This window comes from Bacillus rossius, chromosome 2 (genome assembly GCF_032445375.1).
Source record: "Bacillus rossius redtenbacheri isolate Brsri chromosome 2, Brsri_v3, whole genome shotgun sequence".
NCBI classification, from domain to species: domain Eukaryota; kingdom Metazoa; phylum Arthropoda; class Insecta; order Phasmatodea; family Bacillidae; genus Bacillus; species Bacillus rossius.
In genome coordinates this window covers 131,728,331-131,744,226 of record NC_086331.1, presented here as the reverse complement: position 1 = coordinate 131,744,226, position 15,896 = coordinate 131,728,331, and the positions used below count along the sequence as shown (strand labels likewise).

Genomic DNA, 15,896 nt, shown 5'->3' with positions numbered 1-15,896 from the left:
GCGGAATTTATCGGATGTATGTCAGCTATCTCGTTTCACTCTCAGCTTAAAAAAGTAAACAATTCTTGTTTTATCTAAGAAAACTAAAAGATTTAATGTAGCTTGTACCCATAGTTCATTCACCATTGTGAAACAGAATTTGTATTCACGAGTAAGTAAGAACTATGCGTTTGGTTTTCTTATTTACTTGCAAACATATTGAACTGAACTTTTTTTTAGGACAGAATACTGTTTTAGTTATTCTCCTTGCTTAGCACGAAACTAATTTTAAAATATTAAATTATTAAAATATTTTATTATACACACTTAAAGCATACAAATAATACAAAAATTTTTAAAACATTTTCTTATATCACTTATATGTGGGCGGTGTGGTTTCAAAAACTTGTCTCGGTTGTATGAATGTCAAGTTATGACCACACGTTTGTCATATAATGCAACGTATTGAAAGAATGAGAAAGAAATGGCTAAAATATTGTTCGAGATTTCTGGATCTGCATGCAAACGGATTCGATAACCAGATAGCGCCTAGATATGAGTGTCGTTATTTAGTTTCAACATTAACTTTGAAGGATTTTTGTATTGAAAGTTTAATTACCAGCAGATGATGTTGAACGGCCGTCGTTGCATGGATTTTGTCGTCACAGAAACACGGAGATCAACAAACTGAAATGACAATTAGAGGACAAATGGAGAACAATTATCAAGTCAAATAAGCATACGTGGAGCACGTAGATGATTTCGGAAACTGAATATTTCATGAAACAACACAGGGACGAGATTAATTCAGGAAACTAATGACAAAATAAATTTGCTCGTATTTACTAACTGTATTTAGTTAATCGTCATCAATCTTCACTCTGTATCTGTATCTGTGTTTCCCTGTGCTGTATTCACCAAGTCGAGTATAGCTTGTCTGTACTGTCGTAGTTCGTATAATCGATTATGTCTTTGGTATTTATTTCGTTTTTCGTCATTCGTAATGTAAATTATCTCGTATTTTAAAATATATTCCACTTCCGGAACTATCCACATGTTTACATGATAACATTTCTCTGTTGGTACTCTATTCTTGTCTTTTTGTTTAATAACTTATAGGTAGGGCCATGTATTTTTCGCGGAAATATTTCGAGACTAGCTGAGAGTTTAAATAATGTAGCAGCGTCTGTGTTTCATGATTAAGTGTTTCTTTCAAGTATAGTTTTACTGTTGGTACATGAATCACAGTCTTTCAGAGTTGAAGCCAACACGTCGTAAATGGCCTGGTCCTTTTGCATACGGTCACCAATTACAAGGAAGAAACCGCTGGCGTGGTTATACCTTATTGCGGTCTAATTAACGTTGAGATTTTTTTTCGCGAAAAATACATGGTCCAACTTGTAGGTTTTCTGTGATGACAATAGCCATGAAATGTCTTCAACATTCGTCTACGAGCCTTAGGCCGGTATTCAGAGACACAAAAAGTAAGGATGTAGGTGTTAAATATATTACACCGGTTCCCTAACCGTATTCCTAGTACACGATTGGTCACGGCCAGCCCCTTATTTTTGGGGAACTGATTTCGGTGACTTATCCAGACCTATATGTTGCCCAAATTCCACGCATGCGCAGAGCTCGCTTTTTCCTTGATTTCATCCAGATGGCGGGCCCGCGTCTGACGCCGTTAACTCGCATATATTTTATATCGGTGGACGTACGAAGAGTGTTTGTGTGCCAAATGAAACTTTATAGTAGCAAAACGATCCCGGAATACATTTTGTACACTTTTATGGTCATAAAAATTAGAATAACACCATTTAATTTGTGCGACGGTGCTGATATCTCTAAGATTTTTGCTGTAACAATTTTATCGATGGTTGCCAAAACGTCCGCTAGAATGCGTTGAAACCATTTCCTAGCCTCGCGCAGGGCACCGTTTATTAAAACGGTTGCCGATTTGTTTCCTTACTCGTATTTGGTTTGAACACGTTCTGGAATACGGCCCGCGAGTTAGGTTACGGTTGTGTCCCAACAAGGCAGTGCTTATTTGCTACCTTGCCTGAATGTCTTGGAATACCGCCCTTAGTTTCTATGTATCTAACTACGACAAGCGAGGAGAAATATTTTAAACCAGAATAGCAAAGGTGTAAGTTATGAAGTTAAAGAAGCATGTTGAAAAAATTATTTTTCTAGCTAGTAAAAAAAAGCTGACATAATATTTTACCATGAGATAAACCTTTTACTTTTTTTATATTTTATATAGGTTGTTTATAGAACCAAGAAAATGGTATAACATTTATTAAAATAAATTTCAGTGTATGTTTAAACTTCAAAATCATTCTTCTACGCATTATAACGGGAAAATACTTCATATTTTGCCCGATTTGTGACTCTGCATTTTACTTTATTTTTCTCAATAAATTTTATGTTACTTTTAACGTCTCAAAAAATAACAAATAAACTTAAAAAAATAATTAATGAAGCCTTTAAAACTTCCACAGCAATTTTTAAAAATCTTTTTGAGTTTTACTATGTTTGTATTTTAAATTATTTACACACAGTCGAATGAAACAATAGAAAAATACACATACACTCTCCATGCTACCTTGATAATGGACACACATTTTAAATTACCTACTCTTTTATAACTAGAAACAGGAAAAAATTCGCGGGTTCATTTCGTGATATGCTAAAATTCAAATCATACCGTTGTGCTGTTTCTGCTATTGGTTCACTGTTAATATGTAGGACTTTTGGCCAATTAGAGACAATCAATCAAAGAAGTATCCAATCACAAGTTACCCAATTGAGACGCCTGAAAATTCAGTACCCAATGAACGGGCGCCGTTTGCCCAAGTAGGCAGAGGATCGTGTAATCTATCCTGGAGGTCATTGAACTCGCGAATTTTTCCAGTCTCTATTTATAACACATCTCTTAAGACATCAGTAGAGACATGCAAAATTCGCGGATTCATTTCGCGATAGGCTAGCATCAAAACAACTATACCTTCGTACCGCTTCTGCGATTGGCCCACATTTTATCCGGGGAACTGTGAGCCAATGGGAAACACTAAACCAAGAAAGTGCCGAATTACGGACAGCCTAGTTGAGACGTCTCACGCGTCAGTAGCCAATGAACAGGTGTCATTTCCGCGAGTATTTAAAGGACTGTGGAGTCTATCCTTGAGGTCAATGAATCCGCGAATTTTGCAGGTCTCTAGACATCAGTTGACATAGACTCGGTGCCCATAAAATAACGTGAATTTTACCCGATTATTATGGAACTGGTAAAAATTCGCGGTTTCAGTGACATCTAGGCTAGACTCCAAGATTATTTATGTACTCGAGCAAATAACACCTGCTCATTGGCTACTAGACTCGTGACACCTGCTTAGGCCTGTTTCACACATAGGTATGCGGTTACATTCGGTTCTGTTCGTTTTCTGTTGTCTTTCGGTTGCTGCCGACATGTGTGAAACGGTGCCTCGGTTTCTATTCGGTACCTTACAGAATACTCCCTCGACACGAACAGGTTTCATCAGGTTTCTGTAAGGTGCGAACACGTTTCCAGGGAACAGAAAGCAATCAGCGCCTTTACACACGCACGGTTCTGTTTCTGTTTTAACCTGACAGCGAGTGGATCTCTGTTTTGGAAAGTGTCGCAGTTTTTCTGATATATCCTGAAGTTATTAAAACATTTGTCTTCACGCTCTCTGAACTTCGGGAAAATGGGGGAGAATGCTCCAAATTCGTGCCGTAAAGTGATTAGAGGGTGCGCCCAAAGAGTTCTAGTATTCCTCCTTCGTTTTTAAATTTTTCTATGGAGAAACAACATGGCAACAGCTTATCTTCTCTCCATGATCACTAGGGACCAGAAAAATTCGCGGGTTCAATGACCTGCAGGATGAACTCCATAGTTATACGTACACTCGGTCAAATGTCACCCACTCATTGGCTGCTGTCTTGTGAGACGTCCCAACGTAGCAGCCTGTGATTCGATACAGCTTTGGTTGGGTGTTTCTCATTGGCCCAGAGTCATCCAGGTGAGTTGTGAGCCAATAGCAGAGGCAGCACTGAGGTATAACTATTTGTATTTTAGCCTATTGCGACATGAATTCGCGAATTTTTCCGGTCTCTAATGATCACTATTGAGTGTACGGAAGAGAACACAAAACCTTATGTGATCCGAATGAGAGCCGTGCATGTGTGAAACAGGCTTAACTGGGATGCTTGTGGTTCGATGATTCTTCTGCCGAGGGTTTTCTATTGGCTCAGAGTCCTTCAGGTAAACTGTGGTCCAATCAATGAAGCAGCATGAAGATGAAGGAATTTGGATTCTAGCCTATTTCGAAACGGGTAAACAAATTTTTCCGGTCTCTGCCGATTATTATATTGCGATCGATCCAATGACACTTTCATTTCCTCAAAATGGCCACCGTAAGCTTTTATTTGATTTTTTTTTTAGGGTGGGTAAGGAGGCAGGTTAGCGGCCATTATATTTTTCCTATGTCTTAGAAGCACGTAATTATTCTTAAAAATATATGTCATGTTTCGTCACATTCTCAAACCATTCAGCTAGCAAAAAGTGTTCAGAATCATTGTTATTTAATCTATATACAAAAGAGTACGGTTCACAGTAATTTACCGGTGGGAAACAAATAGTTCGTACCTTATTAACAAAAGTAGCACGTAAAGTAACATTAATAATATGAATCTTTGCTAAAATTCGGAACTAGGAGATGTTAACTTTTTATTTAAACAGATAAGAAATTTTTTTAAGGCAGATATAGTTGGGTTCACAAACAAAAGACGAAAATTCCACACATTTTTTTTTTCATATTTAAAGGCGTGAGATGCACATTCGCTCAATTCGAACTCATTTTATTCCCAACTCCGTGTCACTCATAACTTATTGATCACGCTTCTGTTTTACACCTAGAGAGGCCGCAGGTAAAAACTCTTTTGTAGAATGATATTATTCCTGAGATATCGCAAAACTATAAAAAAAACTAAATTTTACAGGAGAGTGAATAAATGAAAGTTTATTCTTAGCCTCAGCAATCAGGAAGTGCATAATGTCGGCACTGTTTCTATGGCACAAGTAAAAATATGGCCATGGTGTATTCCAACCCACCTTCAGCTGTACGAATAATAAGGCCGCATGTCAACATGTGGCTGTATTATTTTGATTTCTGTTTTACAAATTTAAAATGCAATAAGGACATATCTCATCTCAGGTGAATATTTATTGTACTACATCATATATGGCCTTGTTATACCGAATAGATATGGCCATAGACATTACAAATATACAAAAATGTAAAAAAATTTTTTTTTTGAGATGTGGCCCAATTATTCTCGGTGTACGATATCTCTCAACAAAAAAAATTTAATCGCATTAAGAATATATATATTTTTTACTTCTCATGAGGAGCTCCTGAATTTGAATAATTTTGCGCACTCATTATTTTAAATAGTATGCGTCACTCGGTGCTTTTGCTTTGTTTGAGTGAAAACGAGATTTTTGAAAGCAACGAACTGCGGTGAAGTTATTTTTAAAATAATTTTTTATGGCTAAATTATTTCAAACTATGTAAATATAATATTCTTGTGTCGTAAAAAGCCACTAATATCGTCGTTGATATAGACCTTCACGCTAGTAGCTTGCTAAACATAGGCCACACTTAATTTATGTTTCTTTAATCAAAAACTCGCAAACGTTTTTTGCAAATATATTAATTCATTATACGTCTGTCTACTGAAATAAATTCACATCTAGAATAAATACGAAAAAACGAACTTCGGGAGCGAATTTCGCTAAACCTCGTGCGTCATTCAGCGATTGATGCTATTTGTTTGCGACAAGACGTTTAATTTGTACTTCTGTGATACAAATTTGCTTGTACGACATGTGAATAACGAAAAAAATTAACATTTAATTAATAAATTAATTAATTTCTTTATAACGAGACGTTTAAAATGAACTGGGCGCTGTGTACTCGCTGAAAGTTCTAAGAGTCTCAGTGTTTCACTTCTTTGTATGACGAGAGGTTCTACATTATCACTGTGTTTGGAGGACGTCAACTAATTAAATTTACTAATTTCGGACTAACAAATCGTCAAGCGTTTGCGTATAAAGCCGCTAAACAAACAATATAACAACGTATTATCTGCGATTTAAAATTATCATCACTCAAAAAATTCGTTAAATTTAATATGGGTACAAATGTTTAGTAATTTTACATCTTGTCGTGTCATTTTGAAAAACTAGTACAGTTAGTGCAATTTTACAAAAAAAAAATGATTTAACAAATCCAAATATGCTACAGGCTTCGGTAAAAATACACGAATTTTCACCGGTTATTAAAATAACTAACATGTTAAATCACACATTTGGATGTATAGATGAAATTACACTTGCAAAACGTGTTAAATTAATCCATGTCCTGTTTGTTGCCAGTACATACGTAATTGTAAACGTGATAAATATTTGTCAGAGTATTTTTATAACAACCATAGAAATGTATATGTATATATATATATATACATATATACATATATATATATATTTGACAAATTATACTGCCATAAACCCATTTAATTTACATAATGTTTCGTAAGTGATATAATACAAATTACACAATTAGTTATTATTGTGCACAACAGACAAGAGGTTAAGACGCTGGACATACATCCATAAGGTCGTCGGTTCAATACTCCACCAAGTCATTCAGATTGCTTAAAATGTGTTTACTTGAGCAGCAGAAGTGTTAAATTAAAAATTGCTCTAAGTAAAAACAAATACTTAATTAACGTATATAAGCTCTAAGAGACAAAATATTTTTAGAAGAAGTATAAACTAAAAATTTACTCAACGACGTATTTAAATTAACTGACGGTTGTGGTAAATATATACACACATGCATATTTAAATTTATATATCACAAGTAAAAAATGCACCAACAGCTATGGCTGTACTATTAGTATTTTGATAGTATTTTTAGTTGAGCACAAGAGTAAACATACACCAACATTAGTAGAGACATTGCTGCCACATACATTCTGAGTAAAATTACACAATATTTTACAGTTTACATTTTTTAATTACCTATACCATCACCTATCGATTAAGACTTGAGTTCCTCCAATCTGATAACCAAAATGAAACTTCAAACTGAACTGTGTTCGTAAGTTAAGTATTGCTTTGAGTAAAGCTTTGCCCACTTTGTTTAGAAAATTAATGTTTACTAAAAAATAAACCTATTTACCAAAAGATTAATGTAATGCCAAGAAAGTGGCTCGTTAAGTTAGAAATCTAGAATTTACCAAAGGGTTTAAATTGATTTGGAATTTTTTTTTTTTTTTTTTTTTTTTTTACTTATTTTGGTGGCTAAATTAGTAAACATTACACGTCACATAGTAAAAAAATAATCATGTGCGTTATAAATTTACCAATCGTTATTCTATAAGACCTCGTGAAATTTTATAACAACTGGGATGTTTATGTTATTTGTGCTACGCATATGGGTAAATACTTATTTTGTGATATATACTCACTGGAAGAATGTAAGATTAATCGAAAAAGACACTAATTCAAAAATGGTTTATATACCTAAAATGAAGAAAGAAAAATAAACCTCCGTTACTTTTGTCATTAAGACTTTTAGTGGAAATATTAAAACATAAAAATATTTATTTATTCCTGAGTAAGGTTCATTTGATTGTTGTTGAGTTACTTTTCCGTTAAAGGAAAGCATTACCATAAGAAAAAGTTAGGTTATAATTGTTGCTATGATTCTTGGCTTGCAAACGCGATTTTCAATTTTCAGTCCAGTTTTAAGATTGGAGGGAAAGCAAGCCTTAAGCGCAGAAAGTAGATAGTTCAATGGCACAGGAAAATAGTAATTGAAGCTTAACAACTAGCTGACATCGAGACATGTGAAAACTAAGTGTTGCGAGTGCAGCAGAGACGAAACACGTTAGTGTGAGAAGCGGGAGTATCCCGAGAAAACCTACTGACTCACTGCAACGTTCGCCACGTTACCTCTCTAGAAAAAAATTCGAGGTCGATCGTTACTAAGTTCATAATATATTTTGAAACAGAAATGTAAGTTATGTATATTATACAATAAGTAAAGTCTGATACCCCTAATAGCGACGATATGAAAAATAAACATGCGTTTTGCTTGCTAAATCTATAGCAAGAATAATTACGAAAGTGACCAAAGATAAGTATCACCAAATAATAAAGTTAAAGCCTAACAAGATGGTGTTACTCCATCCGACAGAAATTATGTACAATATCCAATCATTTAACATTCTTGAGATAAATTGTCGTGCTAAATTTGTAATGTATATTTAATTAAGTGTTTGGTACTTTATTAACGCAGGAAACCTACACATGAGTGCACTAAAGCTAATAATTCGTACGGTACATGTCTATAATATCGGAATCTATTTTTAGTGTATTTTGGTAAATCTTTTTATTTAAGAAACTATTATTTTATTTTACTTTCAGTGTACTTAAATTTTTCAATGTTTATTCGTGTTTTGCTTACGCAGCCCTACAAGAATATTTACTGAATAAATATTATTTTGAAAACATTTAGAAGACAAGAGTTTATGATTATTCTGGAAATATATACCACAACCCTTCAGCATATTTTAATACTGAGCCTAAACGAAACTGAAATATGGTAAACGTGCAATGGGTTCTTCGTGTATGTGATTGGTCGAAGATATTCGTGGGTTCCACACTATCTAACAGCATGGGCAGCGCAGTAAGTATCATGCCTGGATTAAACCGTGCGTGCGTAGCTACGAGACGTAAAACGATCATTTCATTTTATGGCTTAGTAAGTACGTATTAAAACTCTTTTAGTGCCGTTTGCCTGGTTTAACGTCGTGTGTACACAATAACACGTCGCGTGCACTTTATGTGTATTTTACTCGTACCCGTGCTTTTACTAATACAGCCGTGTACCTCCAGACTTCGCCTCTTCAATGTTACTTCACGTTTTGGAGTACCTACACAGTCGTGTGACTCATATTAAGACGTATATTCATTCACACCACACATTTCGTTCATTTAATTTTACCCAGTTATGAATTTGGTTGAATAAATTGTTTTTTCTGATTGGATTGTTTTGTGGGAGAAGAGACGAAATTACACAATTAATAATTGGGGTTATGTGTCTCCTTCCTCCCCAACAAAAAAGGTCATCCAACACGTAGTAGTTGGACTTCATTATTTAGGTTTTGATAAATGTCAGTGACACACATAATGAAACTTGTACCTCTTGTTACAGAAAGCATGAAGTTTGGTAGACTTTTGCCTTTTATGCCAGTCTCACCATTAAGCGATAAAAAAAGGGAAAAATGAGATAATTTTATCGGAATAATTTTTTTTAATTTGGTTTTTATTTCTGTACTATGTTGGTGTTTATAATGACTTATTCTTTTTAAAAGTAATACTGCATACTTATTATATCATTGCCACGTAAGTAGCAACTGTCGTCGCCAAGCTATAATAACCTAAGTTATTTTAAATTGTATTATGCTTTTAAAAATCTTATTGTACATATTTAATTTTTGCATTTGTTCATGTAATCCTTCATTATTCGTACGAAGAAAACACTAGCCGACAAAACAGAATTTAAGACATTAAAAAATTCGGTAGGCTCAGAAAACAGAGCAATGTTTTGTGGCAAAAAAGTAATTGGCAGACGATGGAGATAATTTGTGATATAAATCTGGTATGTTCCTTATTGCGTAACCAGTTTGTGTAAAAGTTTTACTACTGATAATTTCAAAATCAACTTTTTTCTATAGTATGGTGTTTCACATCACAAACACACAGATGCTTTATTTTAACATTTTACGTTTTAATACAATTGTATATGTTACACAGAATAATTTCTCCCTGAATTATGTCCCTAAAAGTCTTATATATTTTTTCAAAATTAAATATTTTTGGATAATTTTGTAGATTTGCATCACAAAACACATTTACTTCCTTTCTTTATTTTAATATTTTATTTTAAAATACAAATCATACGCAATAAGAAAGAACAATTTCCCGGGACAATGTTCCAGTCAAATTATGTGTTATACATTTACACGCAGGATGTATTACAACTTTTTTTTTACATTATCTACAGCAGTGGTTATCACATGTGTCTTGTAGCGGATGTAGTGGAGAAACGCGTTTCCTGATGCCACATCAACTCTCTTTCGGCGCGCAACAATCGAAAACAAACATGTCCACATGAAGTGGCGCAGAGATCCTACTTGAATTGAGAACTTTATATTCTAGAGTTGGTTGTATACTATCACTTAGAATATAATTTATTAGATGAGGCGGGTGCTTAAAAGTTAGTGTGTGCTTACCGGCGCCTCTGCTAGTTCCACAACCCCTAGCCGCCATAAACATACAACTGCCATTTCCGTGGACTAACACTTGCACTGCTAAGGGCTAACTCGATCGATTTTGAGAGGTTTAGCAGCGACTGGCCTCTATAGCTGGTTTATTATTATTGCAGGTGTATTATGTTCACAACATAGCGCTAAGGAGCTAAGTACACGCTTCATTTAGTTAATACACTGTAAATAACGTGGATAAAAACCTAAATAGCGTTCAATAACTTAACGGAAAAACATTTTTTTTTTAAATAACGCGTACTTGTTTATTAACAAAATTACCCATGATACGTTTATCATACATTGTTGCGTTCTGCGTATAGGCATGTAAAGGTTATTTGAATCCTCTAAACAAAAATATCGAATCTGAAGAAGATATATGTTTTTTTTTTATTTAAGATAGATGGTTTCCTAGCCTGCATGAGCGGCAGAGCTGCGACGGGAAGCCTTCTTTTCACAGACGAGAGAGCCAAACGCCCGATCGTGCATCTTAGGTTTTTTTTTTTTGGTTCATTGAAAATAAATATGGCGGTGTTTAAAGGATACTAATGGTCAATTAGGTTAGGTTAGCTACATTATAAATACTTTAAAACATTGTGGACGGTTGATTTGGTTAGGATCAGCGGCGTAACCAGGGGGGGGGGGGGTTAGGGGTTAAACACCCCCCCCCCCCTTAGCACAAAATCTTTAATTAATTTCTTATTCATCACTCAAACAAATTTCATATTAAAATTAATAATTTTTTTATCATTACAATAGTTAAATTTAAGAACCGAAAACTGCTAAAATAGCACTAATTACACCTTAAAATCCAAATTTTCCCGGGGGAGGACCCCCGGACCCCCCGCTTTAATATGGGGGGGGGGCATGCTTGTTAACACCCCCCATACACAAATTAGGTTAGGTTAGGATAGCTACATTAAAGATACGGAACTTGGGGTTTTTGGCTCTCTCGTGCGTGAACCAGAAGGCGACGCAGCGGGTACTCACGTGCGCATGCGCGGGCAGGTGCTCACGTCCGCGTGCACGTGCACGTGCCAGCGGCCCAGGCAGCCGCGCCGAGCCGCCCGTGCGGGAGACGGCACATGTCGCCGGCAGCCGCAGTCGCCCGTCTGCCGCGGAGCAGCTGCGCGCGCTGTTGCCAGATGTGGCGCGCAGGCGCCCGACTGCCGCGCCGCCGTCCCCCACTTGTCGTACCTCGCCCGCCCGTTTTGCGGTACACGACGACAATCTTGTCATCCTGGCTTCAGACTTGTAATGAGGGACAGGAAAAATTCGCGGTTTGAATGACCTCTAGGATGGACTCCACGATCCTCTATGTGCGCGGGAATATTACACCAGCTCATTGGCTACTGACTCGTGGCACCTGCTAACTGGGATGCTTATGATTCGATACTTCTTACGTTGAGGAGTCATTCATTGGCTCACAGTCCTTCAGGAAAACTGTGTTCCAATCACTGAAGCGGCAATAAGTTACACGCACTTGGATTCTAGCCTATCGCGAAATGAACCCGCGAATTTTTCCTGTCTCTACTTATAAATCATCGAAAATGTTTTTCACCTGGTGGCACGGTATTTTTTTTTGACGAGATAACGTCTTATAAATCGATGAACGCCGGCTGCACGCACGGAAAATTGTCACGTTCCGCCTGAGCCGAGCGTGCAAGAACCGGCCAACCACCGTGCGAGAAAATCTTCCATAATATCAAACAGGTTGAGGCGGGCTTTTTAACTAATTGTTCGTAATTATATTTAAACAAATTATTTAAATTAAATTTGCAAAAACTGTAAATAATATTTGAAAATTAAAAAGGTATGCAATTTTTCATCAATGTTTTCTTATGACGTTATCACGCAAAATTATCGTCCGTAAACCGACTTCACAGACAACCCCCTTTTTTTTTTCTTTGTCCCAATCCCATAAATGGTAATATTTGCATAAGCATTTGTTGGATCGTTTCTTTTTCAACCCAGTATTTTATAGGGATACGGAGGCGGTTTCAAGTCCTGCCGTCATCTTCGTTTCAGCTCTGAAAAACCTTGCAGGTTGAAGTACCTACATCTTAACGCTAGCAATGCTCAGTCGTAACTAAATTAATCTCGCAAACTCATCCCTATTTACGAGAAAACTTTCACAAGCTTGTCTCGACAGTTGCACGGTGCAAGCCCATCGTGAAGTATCAGACAAAAAGCACAAGTGTCTGGTGGGATATTTACGCTCCTTGATATCTCGATCCTACAGTCGATGAGGTTTCCAATTGATTCGATCTTCCTGTTTGGAAATTATAAACGCCATTAACGGAGCCTTGTTCATGAAACTGTCAGGACTCAGTATCAGCGAATGACCGTGGCTCTCTGAAACGTGACTTACATTTTATATGCGGAAAGAAATCTTCAATTTTCAAAGTCCATGTTAATGTCAACGTACGGGTAGCTTTCGCTGTTTAAAAATATATTTACATTACATATTTGGCAGTAGTTAACGAACATGGTGTGGCTCACTCCTGCATCGAGCTGTCTTCCATTCTGAAGCCCGACTATGTTGTACTTAGGTTTTTCAGTAGTGAAGCTGGACTTTACTATATAGTTGATATGTTGACTTTAGGTAGGCGAGGATATGTTTCGATGCTCCAGGTTTGAAAAAGTACATAAATGTTCTTGCCATTTTCTATGTTCTTCAGAAACTTCATACATTCGACCGTGCTCACTTGGATGAGAAGCAACATCCACTCGATAGACTATAGTTTAAGTAGGACATCCTGTGGATTTTCTGCAGCTGAGACTATTGCATTAATGTGCGTGTTGGTTAGAAGCAGTAGGAACTTTTATTTTGAATTAATGATTATATATATGGATAGAGAAACACAAACTTCGAACATTCCTTCGACATAAACAGGTAGCTTGTATTCATCCTCGAGACCCCAGCCGGCCATCTTTGCTGCAGAGACCGTTCGGTGTGAGCGAAAGATACTTTTTCATAGCGGATGTTATGCCCACATCTATCATCTGGTGTACTTCGACACCATTGAGAAGATATGTAATACGCTCGATTAGGTGAAGAATACCTTTGCAGTATATTTTCTCGTGGTCGAATGTGTACCACTCGCCTTTGTCAGCATTCCACTCATATGTAAAAATGACTGCGAAGGTAATGTACGGATATCTTGGTGTTGTACAGCGATGCATACTTCAGATGGTAGTGCGTAGGGTCCAAGCAAGAAAGCCTGTTGCTCGGGCAGTTACATTTTTGTAATGCTGCCATGCTGTCATAAAAAATTACCGGGTCTTTCACGTTGAGAATTTCGTCTTCCATATTTATTCGGCACTTATCCAACACTGAGAAGAAACTTTACACTATCAGGTGTTAATGCAGCAATGTCTAGCAATGTCTAGTAGAGAACTGGTCTTTTGCACGCAAATGCGATTTCTTTTATAACTCTCCAGTCTCACAAATGTTATGCCCATCGCTTGAAGTGCAGATGAAGTGTAATTTCTTCGCCTAAAAAATTCACCAAGCATCCTCTCTGGTCAACGATTCTGACGACGACTTCATGTGCGCACTTCACGACGACTGGAACGTAAATTCCCGCTTTTGCGGCACTTCAGCTAATTCATATCCTGGCAGGACCATTGGCAAAAACTCGTGTAGCATGTTGTTTAGTATTCTATTGAGATACGTTCCACTTGCTAAATTGCAGTTTATTCGTGTGACGTTCATAGGCAATATGTTTACTGCTCACATAGATTAGTATTTTTCTTCTGCAGTTTACATCTTTGATTCGGATCCTAGCATCATACCTATGGTCCCTGGTTTAGTAAAGTCAACATTTTCAATACATGTTAGAATTATTTTGTTTTTTGGTGTTTGGATTTCCTCGTTATTGTAATTCTACATCCTATCAGTCAAATACATAAGGGCATGCATATTTTCGCGAAAATATTCCGAGATTAGCTGAAAGATAAAACACTATAGCATCGTCTCTGTTCCGTGATTGGGTGAGTTTCTTTCAGGTACATGTCGATTGTTACAGTACAGTACTTAAGGGATTCCTCCCCCTTTTGTTTTGTTGACCCAGCCCTCTTAGCATGAGCCCTACCGGCCTGGGGCCCACATACGCCGTACACGCGGAACATGAGAGGTGTTGGAGATCCAGCTATGTCCAGAGGCTGAGGCTACCCATCCCAGCATAGACACCACCTTAACCCCCCGCCTCACTTAGCTAACCAGACAAGTGGCTGCGTCCTAAGCTCCTAGACGTTATCAGCATTGCTGGCGCCTACATCACCCAGTGAACCCGTGGTCCGGTGGAGGCCTATCCAACCTCTGCCAGCTGTCCGGGCTAGCACCGGAGCTGTGTCGTCGCTCACCACGTCGACCCCACATCGGGCTAGGGAGCCCTTGGAGCCTGCTCCAAGATGGCTTGATGATTTGTAGAGATTATACCATATTCCCGAGTGAACAAGGGGTTCGACTAAATGTTGACGGTCATCCACGTGTTTAGCAAGTTCGCTTGAGCCAGATCTGTGAAATCAAAGAATGCGACCGACATAAACAAGGCCATGGCAGTCATTTTGCACGACGGACCTGTACTGTCGCACTCGCGAACGAATCTCGGCAAATAATTCTACAAGGAGTCCCCCAAGGCTTTGATGAAGAAGTTTGACATTAAAAAAATTCTCTTAATTCAGTAATGTCACAGCCTCCGATGTCGAGAGGTTTAACAGAACTTTGAACACCAATATGTGGCGACAGTTCACAGCTAAGGGAAATTACAAGTATCTGGATATCTTGCCGGAACTAATAAGCGAATTTAATTAAATATAGGTATTCTATTACAAAAGTGAAGCCTAAAGACATGAAGGACGATCACCTGCTTCGAACAGTTTTTCCCAACACGAAGAAGAAAGATCCACGAAAGTGTAAAGCTAACGTCAGTGAAATTGTGTGGATCTCCAGTCAGAAAGGTGTCTTCGAGAAATGTTTCACTGCGAATTGAAGTCCAAACTTTTACGGGTGACCCACATTGTGAATCGGAACCTAAGACCTAATACCATGAAGTTTGGGCCACAAATCTATTCGTGGTGTCTTCTAAGCCAAAGAGATTCTGCAAGGATGTTTCCCGACATTATTTTGGTGGGGAATATTCTTAAATTAAGAAATAGACGATTCTATGTCAAGTGTTGGGGCTTTCCACCTCGTTTTAAAGTGTGGGTAGCAGATTCAGAAATCGATAAATGTTATTAATTTCTTTTTTGTGCTTTCAGTATAAAATAAATAATGTAATAAATTTTTATTTGTTAAAAGTGTGTTGTTTCATTTCTTGAACCTGTCACTTTTATTGTAAAATGTTAAATTGAAGTGATTATATTTAAATATTTTTTTAGGAAAATGTATATATATATTGCAACGAGCGAAGATCTAAACAATCACAGGAATCGATCGAATCAATCAGTAATGGATTGGTAATTATTTTTGATTATTCTTGGAAATTTTTCTC

At 37.1% G+C, this 15,896-nt stretch overlaps 1 protein-coding gene across 2 annotated transcripts in view; it reads right to left on the bottom strand.

Moving 5' to 3' along the window:
• The window catches only part of LOC134529843 (galactosylgalactosylxylosylprotein 3-beta-glucuronosyltransferase P), an 81,600-nt gene extending 70,070 nt beyond the window's left edge, over nucleotides 1-11,530 (bottom strand). Inside the window, exon 1 of one of the 2 annotated variants that reach the window (XM_063364344.1) lies at nucleotides 11,389-11,530. The gene's annotated coding sequence lies outside the window, so the exon portion shown is untranslated. The remainder of the gene's footprint in view (nucleotides 1-11,388) is intronic. The other variant, XM_063364346.1, reaches the window with a different exon arrangement.
• Between the last annotated feature and the right edge of the window lie 4,366 nt (nucleotides 11,531-15,896).